Source organism: Phalacrocorax carbo, chromosome 1 (genome assembly GCF_963921805.1).
Source record: "Phalacrocorax carbo chromosome 1, bPhaCar2.1, whole genome shotgun sequence".
NCBI classification, from domain to species: domain Eukaryota; kingdom Metazoa; phylum Chordata; class Aves; order Suliformes; family Phalacrocoracidae; genus Phalacrocorax; species Phalacrocorax carbo.
This window is the reverse complement of record NC_087513.1, coordinates 81,366,546-81,383,934: the sequence shown is the minus strand read 5'-3', so window position 1 is coordinate 81,383,934 and position 17,389 is coordinate 81,366,546. Positions and strand designations below refer to the sequence as shown.

Here is a 17,389-nt window from a genome sequence, read left to right as displayed (position 1 = left end):
AGATTCCATCACCTCTCTGGATCACACATTAAAAGTCCTGTGCTACTCCCTGGTGAAAAACTTTTCCTAATGGCCAGTCAGAACTTCTCAAGCTACAACTTGTGACAGTTGCCCTTCGTTTTTACAATCTGCCACTAATAAGAATTCAGCTTCATAGTCATGTAACTCCTCTTCAAGCAGTTACTGGCTTCTAAGAGAATGCCCCTTAGCCTCTTTTTTTTTGGCCAGACTAAACCAGCCCAACTCCCTCAACTTCTCCTCATAGCTTATGGGTTCCATGACTCCAATCACCTTAGCAGTCCTCTGTTGCATCCTCTCAATTTTTTAAACATCTTGCTTTCTATTTAGGGAACCTCAAAACTAACTGGAGAACCACAGTACTCAACAGTGCTGAGGAGGATAACAACTTCCCCTCATCTGCTGGCCATGCTTTTAATGTAGACCACTATGCCGTTTGCCTTATTTGCAATGAAAATGCATCGCTGGCTCATTTTCAACTTGGCAGCCACCATAATATCCCATTGCTTTCCCACAGATGTTCTGTTCAGCCAGTTGTTTCCCAGCCTGTATTGTTGCATAGTTAATCTGCACAGGCACAGAATTTCACCATTATTCTCACTGAACTTCATGAGGTTTCTGATGACCCAAAGCTCAAGTTTCTCAAGGTCCAGCTGAATTGCATTTCTATCATTGGATGTATTAAACACTCTCTCCTGTCAATTTAATGTGATCTACAACTCTTCTCAGGGTGCATTCTGTCTCACCATCTAGGTAGTTAACAGAGATGTAATACTACTAGTCCAATCCCTCACAGGCCACTTGTTATTTGACTTTAATGAGACACTCTGCTGTTGAAGACTACACTTCAAACCCAGATATCCAGGCAATTTTCAATCAATCTAACAATCTATATCTCCAGCCCATACTTCCACAGCTTTCTCAGTGAGAGATGATAACAAAAACCCCACTGAAGTAAAAGTCAGGAAATGCTATATCCACTGATGTCCCCTCATCTACATAGTTAGTCATTTAATTACAAAAGGCACTCGGGTTTGTCAAGTACAACATGCCCTTGGTACACCTGGCTCAACTATTCTTGATTACCTTCTCATCTTTCTCACATTTGGAAACAAATTCCCTGAGGACATATTTAGTAATATTTCCAGGGATTGTAGTAAGGCTGACTGGCCTATAGTTCCTTGGACTCTCGTTACCCTTCTTAAAGATGAGTCTAATGATAGCCTTTTCCTAGGCTTCAGGGACCTCTCTGCCATCTTTTTTTCATAGATAATAGAACTGAAATTGCATCACCTGTGCCCTTCAGTATCCTAGCATAAATCCCATCCAACCTGATGGATTTTACTATAACCAGCTTTTCTAAGTAGTTCTGAAGAGTCAAATATTCTTTGTTTCCTTGAAGCACTGCTTAATTAGCTTCTCCTAGGCAATCTTTGCTTTTGTACAAAATCATAGTTGGAATAAGAATTTATCATGCCTCTTGCTCGGTGGGCAACACTGCAAGGTCATCTCTTGTCTGCACACTGAATTCCGCACTGCCTGGGCTCTGAGAACACAGTATTTATCCTCGCCTCACCGTTATAAACAGGAAAGTGCCCTACCCCTCAAACTTAGTAAGCAGCCATCTAGCAAAAAGTACTTCTCACAAGTAGCCAGGGATATTGGAAAGAAGAGAACCCCACTCTTCAGAGCACTAGACCTCTAAATAATGATTAAGTGAGAAGAAGAGAAAGCCGAATAATACCCAGAGCACAAAGAAAAAACTTTTGACTATACCCTTAACAGTATCTCCAAAATAGCTGAAGGAATGAAGAAAAAGAATAACTCACTGTTCCGATACATGACCTTATACTTGCTTAGCAGGACTAAAATTACTAGGTCTCATTCAGATTCTGCTAGGATGTGGTTCCTTCAGGGGAAGGAGGGAGGCCCAGGAAGACCCTGTAAGGGTCCCCTTCACTAACATTAGAGATCTCACTGCTGTCTTGACAAACCTGCAAGGTAACCCTCCTGAATGCTCAGTGCAAGACTGCTACATAGCCTTTCCTCTGAATTTACTAGGGACCTACAATCTACTGCAGACTTGTCACTACTTGCTTCTGAGTTGCCAGGCGAAAGGACCCAAATGTTCTCTAGAGCACCGCTGCCAGAGGTCCCACTGCGCTGTTGCCAACTCTCAGTGCTAAGTTAGAACAAAAGAAGGTAAGCTATGTCTACCACATGCAGTTTTTAAACACTACGCCCTACATGACGTGTTAATGCAATGCATTTGTACTGTGTTAAACTCATATTCGTTGCTCACCGTGAAGTGGGAAACAAGTGCAAAGCACCATCTTCATCCTTTTCATTCAGCAAATAGTATACTGGCAGACCTCTCTCTCTATGACTTGAAATCTTCATTTGCCTAATTTCCAAATACCCTTGCACCATGTATTATCACTCGTGCCTTTTGATATCCCCCCTTTGCTTTCCAGTACTAATACCACAATTTACACAGAAAATGTACATCTCCAATGAGCATAGGAGCAAACACAAAGTACAGATGCAAGAGGCTTACAATACCAATAAAATCAACATGTTCTAGCAGAAAACATTCTCAAGATGACAGAGACCACTTCACCTGTTGCCCAGAATGTTTTGTTCTCATACCATGCAGTTCTGGTAGAGATATATTAATATGATTTTTATGATTGCCCTAAGACAACAGGACATATTTTCCCTTGCTAACACTACACCAGACAGTTATCTGCAATATATTGAAAGGCTGATTTGAACAATGAAGAAACACTCAACACAAAAAAGTGGCTTCTACAGTTGTAGGTTTACAACTTATGAACAGGAGGGCAAAGAAAACAGAAAGCTGATATATTTCATCTTAATTTTTCAGTCAGATTCTTTCAGAATTTGCTTTTTAAAGAAACGAAGGTAAATTTTTAAACGGGGCAGAGTAATGAGCTTGATTGGAAAGCTAGCTCTCCTAGTGAAAGGGCAGGAAGAGAAAGTATGGAAAACAGCATTTTAAAAAGATAATGCAATGAAGTACAACCTCTTCATCACAGAATTATAGCTATCCTTGATGTATCTTCCTTGCCTTAATATTACTGAACCTTCAAAACAAGTGTCATATACGGCTAATACCTCCATTGGTGCAAGTGGAACAATCTGGTTTGGTAAGATTTTTGCATAACACCATACAGAATAAAAAAACAACTACCTATGGGACACCCTAGTGAAAATTCTAGAATTCATCTAAAGGAAGCTGCTGCTGGCATTTATGAGCACTTTAGACTAAAAGTATACTGGACAGAATACTTTGGGCATTATATTCTGCATGGAGAGAACACAAGGTTGCACGTAGCAGATAAGAATTTCAAAGATGGAAAGACAGACAAAAGAGAAAAAAAAAAGGAGTGCAAGAAGGTGCCCATTTTAGTTCATAAGTCAGTATGGGGTGATATTCATACAAAGCTCTAAAAAAATACCTATAAGGACTTGCATTCACCACATGAAAAAGGATCCTGTTGTCTTGATTACTTCCAGCTATCAGACATAATAAGTTTAGCCTACTCTTGTTACCCATAAGACAAGATACAAGTTTCCAGCTATATATCTAGGAATGCTACAAGACCTACTTCTATAATTCCACTTTTTATTTGTATAGCACTTTAAGGGCTCGCAGTCACAATCACATTAGTCACATTAGGTGTAGGCGTATGTGGAAAATAAAAGAACTACTCTCTTTGAAGGCACTATCTCATTTAATGAAAGATAGCTTTACTTTTACAGTATGGTGACTGTTTTAACATTTTGAACACATGAACCTTAGACCAGACACGTGTTCCTAGGAAGGGCTCCAGATCACCTTACTTCATCTTCCAGAAGAAGTGTTATGTAGGTTGCCATGGAAATTAAACACTAATGACAAGTAGAGTACTTGTTTTTTGATAAATGCAGATTATGTTGCCTAAGAAGACAAGAACTTCCCTATCTTCAAGGATGCAATCTACAGTCGGCAATGGAAACTCTGCTATTGCATATTAGTTTTTCATTTTTCAACACGACTACCCAATTTTTAAGGTGAACTACTGACAGTTAGATGTGCCAGACTATAACCTGTAGAAGCTTAAGTTTAAAATCATATTTAACTGCAAGAGCAAAGCAGAAGCAATCACAAAACAACCTGTCCTCCTACACATGTTACCATCCTGGTCCAGGGGAAATCTAGCCTTTCAGAAAAGTATTCAGTATTAATGCAACTTCAGCCTGTTTACGATTCACCAGCAGAAAGCTGGCTATTGAAATACAACCACTTATTACTTGAAAATCAAAGCTGCAATAAATGTAACATTAACAGGCAAAGGTTTTCCAGGAGGAACCTGAGAAGTAAGACCCCCTCCAAGTGGTATAAGGCACTCCCTATAGAGTTCCCTAGAGGAACTCCTCCAAGGGTATATGGGTAGCTAATGCATCTGCATGCTGTGATTGACTTGCTGTCAGATCAGAGTTCAGTTTTGCATATGTGGTTGGTTCAACAATGTCACTCAACAGGTAGAGTCCCAAGACCTCATCTTTAAATTTGGGATGCTACCACATCATCTTGGAAGGGTATTGTTTCATCTGGTATTTCACTTGCTTGCCGGAAATTCTTTGTGGGTGAGTTCATCAGCAGTAAGCAATGCCTAATCAGTTATTGAAAAACCCTGAGCTAGCCAAAGCAATAGGTTTCCATTGGTAGAGAATTCAGTGTTACACTTTGCAGATAAACAACTGCTTCCATTGCAATTGTATACGGTCCAATATAAATATTCAGCAGAAAAAAAAATACTGGACCAAAACACTTGATACCACATAAATGGAGCATTCTAGTACCAGGAACTGAACTCCTCTTCTCTGCAGATCAACTGACTTGGACCCTGTAGCAAATAGCAACATGCAGGATTTGAGCCAGGTGCCCATAAAGCACTCATTTGAGCATAAATACAAGAGAGCTTCAGAACATGGAGGAGATGGGTTAAATTCTTTTGAGCTACAGGGATTAATACATAGATTAATACATCAGTTTGCCTGATGCTACATAGCAATGAAACGTCAGTGATAGGCCAAAATGAAGGTGAAGTGATAAATCTCAGGCATGAAGTCATCTTTAAGGACACAGTTAGACTCCTTATCTCCTCTGTGAACTTAGTGACAGCAGAACTAGGCTAAGGAAGAAAACAAAACGGGAGAGAACACAGTGACTAGGAAATATGGAAGATGAAAAAAATATTAACTGAGAAACGCATCAAGATCCAACACTTCCCATCAGATCAATATATTGGGTAGGATGCCCTGAAATCTTGAATTCAGTTATAGTAGAAAACATATATAAACAAAAGAATGAAAAAAATTAAAACTACTAGTTATGGCAAAAGTTACTGGTTGCCTGCAGAACTCTGAAGGTTTTTGCTCCTAGACGACAGGTTTGACTGCTGCATCTAGGTGCAAGATTTGATGGTTGGTTGGATACATACAACAGAGCATGGCATAAACACCCTCGTACCTCTGCACTCCTTGCACTCTCCTCTCTGCAACAGTCTCATCAAGTTTATTTCAGATGCAAACAAAGGCACAAAAAGAAAAAAGTGCAGAGGGTATCACTGACATTTTGTTCCATACTAGGAGTATATTAGCTTAGTCACTTTGCTCTCAAATATCTAATAAAGATAGCAGCAATGGGGGCTTGAAGGAGGTCACCGGTAGAAGACAGCGTCATTCAATGCCTGTAACGCCTTGATCTGGGATCTCATTTCTTCCTGCAGACAGCAAACTGAAGGGCTCCATAGGGAAGTACAAGCAGAACAACATCAAAGCAATAATGTACGTTACTGGAGAAAGGATCATAGGGCACGTAAAGAGCTAGGCTGAAAAGTTCCAGCTGCAGTCACAGGAAAAAGGTGGAATTTACTGCATGCAATGGTATGGCTCCATGGCTATCAGAGCTCCAAGTTTGCATAAACAGATCTTTTGTCAGAAAAACAAGCAAATTGGTTCTTTGCACTCTGCAGGATCAGAAAGCAGTAAAGCAGTGAGGTTGCAGTTATATGAAGCAAGGGTTAACTGAGGGTATAACCCTGTCACATTCAGTTTAGAAATGTGAATACATGAGAGTTTGGGTGTCTTATTAATGGCCTGGGAACCAACAGTCTCAGTCCCTTCATAAAATTTTTGTCGAACAAAAGAGTTGGGTGCTTTACAGCAATGACATTCAATTCAATAGCCAAATATAATCTAGAAGCAGCCCTGGACTGTGATTTTCCCCTTGACTTACAGCAAGAAGCAATGAATAAGCTGATGTCAGTGCATGCAATACAATTTTTGCTAAGGGCTTCTTCTGTAACAAAATTTCACCCTCAAAGTTGTCCTTAGAATTAGGTCTGAACAGAATCATGCCATCCATTTTTGTTATCAGCTGGTCTGAAATAAGTCCCATTGACAGTACTGTAAGCATGTACATTTTCAGAAAGTATTTTATGTTGGGCAGGCAAGTCCTTTTCTCTCTCTTTTTCCCCTCCTCTCCCTCATGACAGAGCATTTCTATAGTCCCTACTTAAGCTATGGGCATATAATGGAGGAATTTCTGAAGAAACTTCTTTATTTTTGTACTTCAGGAGAAAGATTTTTAATACTAATGCCCAATAAGACTTTGTGTTTGTGAATAAGCAATGACAGGTGGTAAAACAGATGGTTTTGAAAAGATTTGCAGCAGTCACTGGCTCCACTGTCCTAGTGGCTCCACAGGATACTGGCAGAGAAAGCAGTTCCCTGCCTCTCCTTCCCTCACCTCACTCGAGAAAGCCAGCAGCAGCTGACATCACTGGCTGCCCCAGAGCCAGGAGAGGACTGGCAAAGCTCACCCCCTCACGTTCTTCATCCCACTTCCAAACTGCTTCTGCCTCGCTGCAGAAGCCCAGCCCATCACAAGCCATTGATACAGGCTAACAGACAGGTGATCATCTGACAGGAGCCACAAAACCACCTCTGTGTTTGCTGGTCCTGACCAGGAGCAGAACCGGCAGAGCTCCTGGTTTTGGCAGTCTAGCACTGCAGCTATTCGCCACAGATCACGACCACTCCGCTTCTGGGAGTTGCTTCTGAACGTGCTACTTCTGACCACACCAGAGGAGGATATCTAAGAGGGAGCACCACTGAACACTCCAGCACTGAAGCCAGGCAAACCTCTGCTGAAAGCACTAGCTCTTGTTTCTGAAGGAGACATCTCAGATTCTTCAACCCTGCACAATCAAACAAACTTTTACTAGTGGTGAATAACATAGTGACATTAGTGATAGAGTGATACTGCAATGGAGAGTAAAGCTCAGAGAAGCACAATTATTCACCTAAAAACTCATACCAGAGAGAGCAGGCAAAAAAATGATTTCATATGTCAATGAGAGCAGTAACAGAAAAGTATCTTTCCAAATGAGCATTGTGTGTTTTGCCAAAACAGTGCTGGCTGCTACAGCTACAACCTTCCCCAAGTTATTGTTACTTGTGCTTAGGGGGGAAAGACTAATGAGAAAACAGTGCTAGCTTCAGGCTGTCATTTTCTGCAAGCTTCACCAGCTGTAGCACACCACTAGTTAAAGTCAGTTGTAGCACTCTTGAGATATCACAGTACACCTATAAAGACGACTCAGGCAATTTCATATGCCACCAATTAATCATTAAATGATACCACCTCTGGCTACTATCAAACCCATCTGTGTAGCCCAGTGTTAACTCCACAGTACACCCACCTCAGAGAACCACTTCAAAGACTGCTGTGCTGTGTCCATACCTACACATCTTGTGAATAAATTAAGAATCTATCTCTTAGGATTTACTAAGGTGTATTGTAGGAATTACGCTCCTGAAAAGGGCTGGTTCTACAAAGCACCTCTGCTTTTCAGATCTTCCTCAGAACCAAGTCTGACTGACTCAATGTCAACATAACACTTACTCTTGTTTTCCATTTCTTTACACGGTGTAAGTGTATAGCTTTGTAATAACCTTTCCCTTATTGTTCATCTATAACTTTGTCTACAAAATTGCATTCGATTTACATTTTCATAATTTCACTCACAGTATCAAGGTAGTTTCTGAAGAAATGTTCTAGAGACAGTTGTGACACTACAATGTATTTACATTCAGTATTGCCTGAATAAGAAAAGGCCCTCCTGAACCATCTACCGCAATATAAATCGACATTCTTTACAGGAGATCAGGGAACCTTTCTTTCCTTCAACCAACAGGGTTTATGATTGCTTTCAGGAAGATAAAACAAAAAAGGGAGTTGTCAATCCATCTGGCCCCGATTTCATATGGGATTGCAGAAACTGTTGTGCAAATCGAGTTTGCTGTAAAGGTGGACACAAGCCATTCAAACCTGGAATCAAAGACTTGTATTTGTTTCCAGAGAACAGCCCATGGTAAAATTGCCTCTCACCTTTGGGCACAATAAAACGTGGATCTGGGCTTGCGTAAGGCAAGGCTGAAAGCAGCTTTAGAAATTAAATTGTAAGCATCCAGGTTTGTGACCAGTCCTGCCATTCTTGCATGCATGAACCAGTCAATAGGTTTTGTGTGTATTCTGTTAACCCCACAGGACAACTTACTGCTTCTCAAAGCAGCTATAGGTGATGGACACTGGCATAATGGGTTAAAAATGAAATGACGTATGAGGAAAACCTATAATATGCATCTCTTACAGGCCCAGCTGCTCCACAATTACTTTCAGCAAGGAGAAAACATTGGAGTTAAACACGATAGTGTATTTTTGTGGCACAAGGTATCTTTTTCTGTGAGTATGGGTGGAAGAATGGAGCCCTAAGCAATTTCCAGTCACTTGAAACTGCCTAAGCATAGGTACACGTACAGAGAAAGCAACTCTTGCAAAAGACAGCTAATATAAGCTTAGATCTAAACACAATTATAGTCACAATAACAGGTATTTTTGCCAAACCTTCAATATGCCTCATGCTTTAACAAAAATGAATGCCGCCAGAGATTTGAGGGAGAGGGGATTTCCAGTTTCCAACAATTATCAAGAACATTATATGCCTACACACAATTCCTGCTATTGACTATTTCACTGTCTAAAGACCTAATTAGCTGTAATTTTAACACTGTATATCACCCATACAACTACATTTTCTAAAGAAAGCCTGAAAGAAGGCTTTAAAAAAAAAAACCAACCCCAAACCCAGTCAAAATGTCTACCTCAGATGATGTTAAAAACCTACAAGTTGTAGGCTTACCATTCAAAAATTGAACAGGAAAAAATAAAAGACACAGCGTCCACTGTAGTACACTCTTTACTGAGATAACAAATGAAAGTGAAGTTTTGCCAGACATGGCTGCGTATAAAAAGGGCTGAGATGCTAAAAGTGCATGCTGACCCATGGTGGCACTATACAGCAGACTACAGGGACTGATTTACAGAAGCCCAGGAGAGCTCAACAGAGACAGCAGACTAAGGAAGTGCCCCCGCCCCCCCCCCCCCCCCCATGACTGCTCCCTATCGCTCTGACCATCCCGTGCTGAGAAAAAGGTCTTTAAGATCATCAAGTCCAACCATTAACCTAACACTGCCAAGTCCACCACTAAACTATGTCCCTAAGCACCACGTCTACGTGTCTTTTAAATACCTCCAGGGATGGCGACTCAACCACTTCCCTGGACAGCCTGTTCCAATGCTTGACAACACTTTCAGTGAAGAAATTTTTCCTACTAGCCAATCTAAAGCCCCCCTCATGCAACTTGAGGCCATTTCCTCTTGTCCTATTGTTCGTTACCTGGGAGAAGAGACCGACACACACCTTGCTACAACCTCCTTTCAGGTAGCTGTAGAGACCAATAAGGTCTCCCCTCAGCCTCCTTTTCTCCAAGCTAAACAACTCCAGTTCCATCAGTTGCTCCTCATAAGACTTGCTCTCTAGACCCTTCACCAGCTTCATTGCTCTTCTTTGGACACACTCCAGCACATCAATGTCTTTCTTGTAGTGAGGGGCCCAAACTGAACACAGTAGTGCTCGAGTGCTCAAGGTGCAGCATCGCCAGTGCCAAGTACAGGGGCACAATCATTTCCCTATTCCTGTTGGCCACACTATTCCTGATACAAGGCAGGATGCTGTTGGCCTTCTTGGCCACCTGGGCACACTGCTGGCTCATGTTCAGGCTGCTATCACGCCACAAACCTGGGCTTTATCAGCACAGGCCATGTGCAAACACAGAGTAAAATGGGTAATTGTAGCTGAAGTAGTCTGCAATTTAAATACAGGATAAGCAGACTTAGAAGCAACAGAAGTGGCGATGGTATAAATCAGGTTAATGGCAGAACTGATCACCCCAAAACCTGAATTCAGAGCTCTATATCCTGAGCAGAGGGAGGTAATTTTTTAGCTTGCCAGAGTAAGGCCCCACCTCCAAGAATACAGGTATTTGAAACAACTTTTTGTCCTTCAAGTTTCCTCTTTCACTTGGTTCATCAGGTCCTTGAAGAGTATGCCTACACAGAGACAGAGAGGTACTCCTCCTCACTCTCCAAATTGAACAGGTATAAGCCAAAACCAATCTGGACGCCATGCAATAGTGTTAACACTGCACTTAATGAGCTCATTAGGCTACAGGTCCATCTTCTTTTTAATCTGGTCCAAATGGGACTCCTACCAAGCAAAATGAGGACCAGCCTGCTCTTCCCCCAAGTGCACATCTATGCTGACTCCTTGGTGCATTTTAGTCATGCATTGAGTCAGACACTGGAACTCATCCAGCTGAAAACCAGGCCAACAGCAACAACAAGAGCAGATTTGCTTTTGGCCGCAAGTGATGGTACCAGCACAAGCAAGTGATCAGGAATGCATAGCCAGAGGTGAGGCTGGCAGGTGACCCTTTGGCAGGAGCCCACATTTATGGCAAATTAAAATGACCACTGAACTACTGCCTTTGCCTTGCAGAAAGGCAAGTTTTGGTTAGCCCTAGCACAGCATCACCTTAATACAGGTGAACACCTCCCAGACAAGGACTGCCTTTGTGCAATAGCTTGTTGTGCAAGGGAAGTGAATGTGCTTCACATTATACTTATTTCTGGGTACATCTGGAGATGCTTAACTCTTTCCATGGCTTACCGTTAATAACTTAGATAATGTTAATATCATTGGACAGCATTGCAATATTCAAACTTTCATTTCTTAAGCCTCCTTTGTGGAGCCAGGACCCTTAGGGAATAAGAATGCTATAATTTTTAATAGTAATAATGGGATAATAATGCAGCTACAGAGCAATGCTAACATTAGCCCCCGCAGCAATTATCTCCAACATTTTCCTACAAACACAGCAAAAGCAAACAATATAACAACACAAGCAACAGTCCCCAGATGAGCTGATCACTCATCAGTAAAGCTTCCCCAACCCCATGGAGTTACTCTCCACTGCCCTTCAGCTTCGATGAACTACTCAGATCTGTGGTATCACCAAAAAAAGAGAAGTCTCTCCCCTCTTTCCCATTTCAAAACGTATTTTTTTTTTCTCCTTCCCTATGCCTTCATTTACATGATCTGTCCTTGTATAGATCAAAATTACCTGTCATTGGGGAAAAAAAATGGCAAATTGATCAGAATTAGGGGAGCTTCCTGTGTGGAATATAAGGAAAAAAATTAGACCTTTTTTACAATGCAATAGTCTAATGTTGCAGACTGCCCCCTTGGAGCAAGGGTCTACATTGCTACAGGACTTGAAATCAGCAGTATCCAAGAGATTTATGAAGAGATTGGCCACTCTTTGGTGCTCCTCTACTGTACCATGCAGACCCAATGGCAGTCTCTGTGCCTTTGGTCACATTACCCATGTTGCCTACCACAATCCTTCTGCCCTGTCATTACCCATGTTATCCATGCCAGCACCCCCACACCTCCGCAACCTCCCCCACCCATCCATCCACCCCCCTGAGATCTAGGTCTCTCAGATCTGAGCTGACTTTGGGGAAAGCATGGGAAGTTTATCAGTCAAAGCTGCCTCCATCACAGAGCCGCAAACTTTGTGCCTCTGTTAACAGGCCATCCTCTACTACTTTTCTGGCAGTTTACCTCTAGATTCTTCTTTTTTTTGCCCCACTGGCATGCTAGGAGTTTTATTTACTCAGACTTCTCTTACATGGTCTTCAAGATGTTTTAAAACTGCATTTCCCCACCACTAATCTAAACAAGCCTTAATAGGGATTAGAATTGAAACCCAAATTGGTAGAACTGAGGAATTTGCAGCTTTGTTACAGAGTCAGATGCACTTTCAAACATCCTCTAAATATAGTAAAAGGCTGGCCTAAATCTGCTATTACTTCATGTTTAATTCAGATACCTTTGAGCGAGTGCATCTCCTCCCCCCACCAAATTTTCTATCCTCATCACCTATGTATTGAAGTTTATGGTGACTTTAACTTAGACAAACACCCCAAAACACAGAGGAAATGTTTTAAAAACTTGTTTCTAAGACTATAGTTTGTCTGGAGACACAGCAGATCTGGAGATTAAATCACTATATTACAACATGGATTTTACAACTTCTCTAAAGCAGCTATCAGTGTAACAGTTAAACCATGTAGTTACTCTAAAGAGGAGTACATTACAGAGTAGTGAACAGAACTTGCACTTTCCCATTCAAGAACATTACAGGTAAACAGGAAACGATGATGCTTTTGATACAGTAGATGCAAATTAAAACAAACTCCAGTAGCGGATGTCTGAACTGCCATCAGTGTCTTATCAAATGGAGATGAAGGTTCCCAGAATGCCAGCACATGCAGAAAGTTACACTCTAAAGTAATGTGCCAAAGCAACGTGAGCTTTGGTATTAAAAGCTTCTGAAGGGCCACACATTTTATTAGACCTTTGGGATCGCCTAATAGTTCAGTTTCACACTTACTTTAATAGAAATACAAGGGAAGCAGGATTAGAGCAGATATGGATTTTGGAGTACATTCTTCTAGCCTAATAATGACCTTCACAGACGGCAAAATCTCAGTCTAAACGAAGATGCAAACTAGTCTTTTGACTGAATTTATAGTGCGATATTTCTGGTTGAAGCAACTCCCATTTAGTTTTACTGCTTCCCACTGCAAGATAATGGTCTGCCCTTAGTTATTCATCTCTCTAGTTATGCCCTTAAAAGGCTCTGTGGCAAACACATAAAAGCAAATTGTTCCGAGTAACAACATTACTGTAAAGGACTATAAGACAAGACAAGGTCACGTGCCTCTAGTTTCTAGAAAACCACGGACAACCTCACAGGGTCCTGTAACAAAATTTGGGTTAAATCTTTGTGGTGCCATGTGGGTGGGTGGGCAGCAGGGACATCCTGTAATATCCCAATCAAGAGACAGAGAACAGCACCAAGGCTCAGAATAAGAAACCCTCCTCATACGACTGAAACTCTAATCTGCTGCTAGTAGCACAGCCTTTAAGAAAAAAAAAAAGAAGCATACATGGACCTAATAGCAGGGAAAACAAAAAAGGGAAGCCTCCCTCAAAATTATATTAGATCTTCCTAATTTTTTAATAGCATCGCACTGAAGATTAGCCCTACCCGGAGCAGACCCTGCTGTGAGACAGAGCGGGAGCCGCTCACCGCACTCCTCATTCACAGGGTCGCACTCCGGCTTGAACTTTCCCAAGGAGAAGCCGAAGCGCCGGCGGGGCTGGGGCGGCCGCTCCCCCGCGGCACCGCCCAGCTCCGGGGTCCCGGCACGGCCCCGCTCCCCGCCGCCCCGGGACGGGGCTAGCCCCGGGGCCGCGGTACCTGCCCGGCACGGCCGGGCCCGGCCCCGGCGGAGCCTCCCGCCACCGCGGCAGCCGCTGCAGCCGGCCCGGCCCCCGGCCGCCTCCCGGGCATCATCTCTCCACAGCGTCGCCGCCGCCGCCTCCTCCTCTCCCCCACCCCCATTTTTCTTCTTTTTCGCTTCCCCCCAATGTCCCCCAGAGGGGTATTACCTCCAATTACCGCTTTTCCGACCAATTCCTGTTTCCAAACCGCTGCCCCCACCTTCCCTTGTACACAACTCCCGGTAAAGAAAAGGAGGCGGAAAAAAAAAAAAAAAAAGAAAGAAAGAAAGAAAGAAAAAAAAATTACAAACCTCTCCTCCCCCTCTGTGTCTGATACTATATATCCGGCCGGGGGAGGGAGGAGCGGCGCCGCGGCGCTGCCTTCCCCTCAGCCGCCTCTCGCACCGAGCGGCCGCGCGTACCCGGGGAGGAAGGCGGCTGCCCGCCCGGGCATGCGGACCAGCTCAGGCCGCCCGCGCTCGGCTCCGCTCCTCTCCCCCGCCTCGCCCGGCCCTGCTTCCGTGCGGCCGAGCTCCGGCCGAACGGCAAGCGGCGTGGCTCTGCCGCGGGTGGGGGAGAGGGGCCATCCCCGGCAGGACCCGGCCCCGCGCCCCCCGCCTCGGGCCGCTCCTTCGTCCCCGGTTCCCCGCCGCCGCCGGCATCGCCCAGCGGCACAGAGGCAAAGCCACGTTTCGCTGCCCGCTCCCTGCGCAGCCTGCCTCCGCCGCTGCCCCCGTTAGCCGTGCCGCAGGGTACCCGGGCACGCCGCAGCAGCCCTCGGAGGAAGCCAGAAGAGCAGGCGAGAAAAGGCTCCCTCCGGGAGGGCTCCCCTGCTTACCGGCGTGGCGGGGCTCCTCTGCCGGCGCGGCCGCCTCCGGGCTCCCCGGGGCGCTGAAGCGGGGCGACGCGCAGGGGGCGATCGGCGGCGGCTGCGGCGGCTCCTCAGCGCCTCCCCGAGCCCCTTCCCTGCCCTCGTCCTCCCCCCGCCTCCGCCTGCCACGGAGAGCGGCAGCGCTAGGCGTGAGCGGGCAGCCGGGCTTTGCGGGAGGGAGGGCTGTGCTGCAGCCCCTGCAGGCATCCGGGAGGCGAGAGGAAGCAGCCAGGGAAGGGGGGGAACCGAAAGCTTTCTAAATCCGTGACGAAGGGGCAGGGCAGGTGGTCCCTCGGGTGTCCTCCAAGGTTATTACACCTCCTTCTCTCTTCAGCTTAAAGCAGAATTTACCTCTGTGCTTAAAATGGTCAGGAAGAATGTTGTACGCCAAAACAGAAAATCCGCATATTGAGCTAATGACACAATTTGTCTTACGAGCATTAGGGGAAAAATGAGACACGCAGCATACCTACTCAGCCAAGAATATTGATTTTCTCACTTCGGGTATAGCAGATACACCCTTAGATCTTTTCAACCCAACATGAGAATCAGCAAGGTGTGGTGCTTTTGTATCCTCTTATTACACCTACTGTATGTACAAACATTAACTAATTTTACAAGGTGGTGTTTATCTGTCTTCAGTTTGTTAGTACTGAAAAAAACCCAGCCCCAGAGAGGTTGGGTGAGATGCTCACTTACGACTGAATCAGTATCAGAGCTGTCAGCAGAACCGCCCACCCAAAGGCATTAGGTACTACAACCACAGTTGCAGTTCTCCAGCCTCTAGCTCCTTTCCCGAGAAGCTTAAAGGCTACACATGCCTGCTATTTCCACAAGAGCTCCCTGCGCATGTCTGTTAGCACACCTGGGCACTAGCAGTTAAAGCCTAAGATTATGTGGGGTCTCCAAAGCCTTCACAATTTTCACCTCGTTCTGGCTAGTGTCCTTACATGGCACGTCCCACTAACTCTTGATGTGACACCTGGGCACAGGGCTCTAAGACCATTGTGGACCATAAAAGTCCAAATTGCCCAGGGCACAAGATCTATGTGAACTGCTCTCCACACTACACCTACAGACTTGGAGTAGGGATATATGTGTGGGGTCAGATCGAGCTGTTCAGGGAATTCACCCCATACAAAGGGGCGGGATGTCGAGTATGTTGGCTTCATCATTTGTATAGATGGAAGAAAGGCTACTGCCTTCACAAATGAGTAGATGCCATCTCAATGGGTTGGAGCACTCAACAGGGCACCAAGATGGGGAACAAGTCCACAGAGATGTGAATTAGTAGAATAGGCAATCAGGGGTGGCTTTGTTTGAAGACCATGATCTTGTAGTCTGAAATAAAACCAGAAGGAAAGTTTCTGGGAAGAACAGAATGAGAGACAATTATTGCTAGCATTATCTTTCAGGATGCTGAATAGAGAGCTTGATAACCATCAGTTCTTGAAGAAACTCTTTCAAGAGACATTGCATGGGAGAGAAAGTGCGTTCAAATCTATGAACCTGTAGAAATTCGTTTGTGAAGTTTTGAAAAAGCAGGCAGGCCTGAAGAACAGTTCCCAGCTCAGAGCCAAGTAGGACATTAAACAGGTAGTGTGTCAGAGACAGTTCGTGACAGCTTCCCAGAAATCTCTAGAAAAAAAGCTGAGGGGATAATTTGGTTAAGGAGATGAAGAAACAGGAAAGAATCATTACAACAGTGCCAACCGGAGAAGGCTACCCCTTGAACCGATGAACTGAAGGTAGTAATGCAGAACTCAAATCTGTCAAGTGCTGGGGGAGATCTAGAGGTTTGGCTGAAAAAACTGCCTTTTAGCTAGTTAAAGTAGTACATCACAAACACTTAAAAGGAGTAAAAAATGTAAACTCTCCAGGGTACTCTGCCCTCAGAGAAAAATAGGAGCGATTAGCCTTCATTGTTTTTTCTTGAGTAACCCTCTTAATTCCATCATTAATTGCAGTGACTGAGCTGGAGAAGCCCAGCCCTTGCAAGCCTGGGACTTCAGGGCATACCACAAGGATGAGACATGAGTTTGAAACCGATTTTGCTAGAGGTTGCATACACCTGAACATCTATCCAAAGCACTATAAGGAAGACGTAAAAGTAGGACAGTTGAATTGTACATCAAACTACCATTAAACAATTTGATGCAAAACTGCTTAAGGGAAGTTGCCTGACGAGGGTCCATGAAGCGGGTATTGGAAGAATCGGAACAGCACTTCCCTCACTTCCTTTGACAATGTGCCCCAACTCCATGCCTAATGGATTACTGAGGGGCAAAAGATGAGGATGAAAGAGCTGAATGTTTGAAACACATAGCTGAGTATCTTTGGGACAGAGTAGCCTCGGTAGAAAACTCCTCATCTTTTATGGATGCTGAACTAAGGAACCTCACAGAAATCAGGGAAGGTTGAGTGGCTTAATTCCTTTAAGGCCAGTCAATACTCTTTCTGTTGCAATTGCAGATCTGTACCAGACACAATGATGCCTTACTGTAACCTGTTGACACAGTCTTACCCAGTGTCTCATTTCAACACAGGCCAAAGAACAAACATCACCTGGTGAGGACTTGTGGTTCTTTCCCCCTTCATGTGCTAAATTCAGGAGTATGGTTTAGGTATGAAAAGTTTTGTTTCAATAGCCTATGGGTTCAAAATGAAGTGT

The 17,389-nt window shown here is 44.1% G+C and overlaps 1 protein-coding gene across 3 annotated transcripts in view; it reads right to left on the bottom strand.

Moving 5' to 3' along the window:
- Window positions 1-14,819, bottom strand: part of FAR2 (fatty acyl-CoA reductase 2) — a 155,436-nt gene extending 140,617 nt beyond the window's left edge. The window contains exon 1 of one of the 3 annotated variants that reach the window (XM_064462055.1): window positions 14,686-14,819. The gene's annotated coding sequence lies outside the window, so the exon portion shown is untranslated. Of the gene's footprint in view, window positions 1-14,015; window positions 14,084-14,158; window positions 14,272-14,685 lie in introns of those variants that run through there. The other 2 variants (XM_064462074.1, XM_064462047.1) reach the window with 2 other exon arrangements.
- Window positions 14,820-17,389: the final 2,570 nt, after the last annotated feature.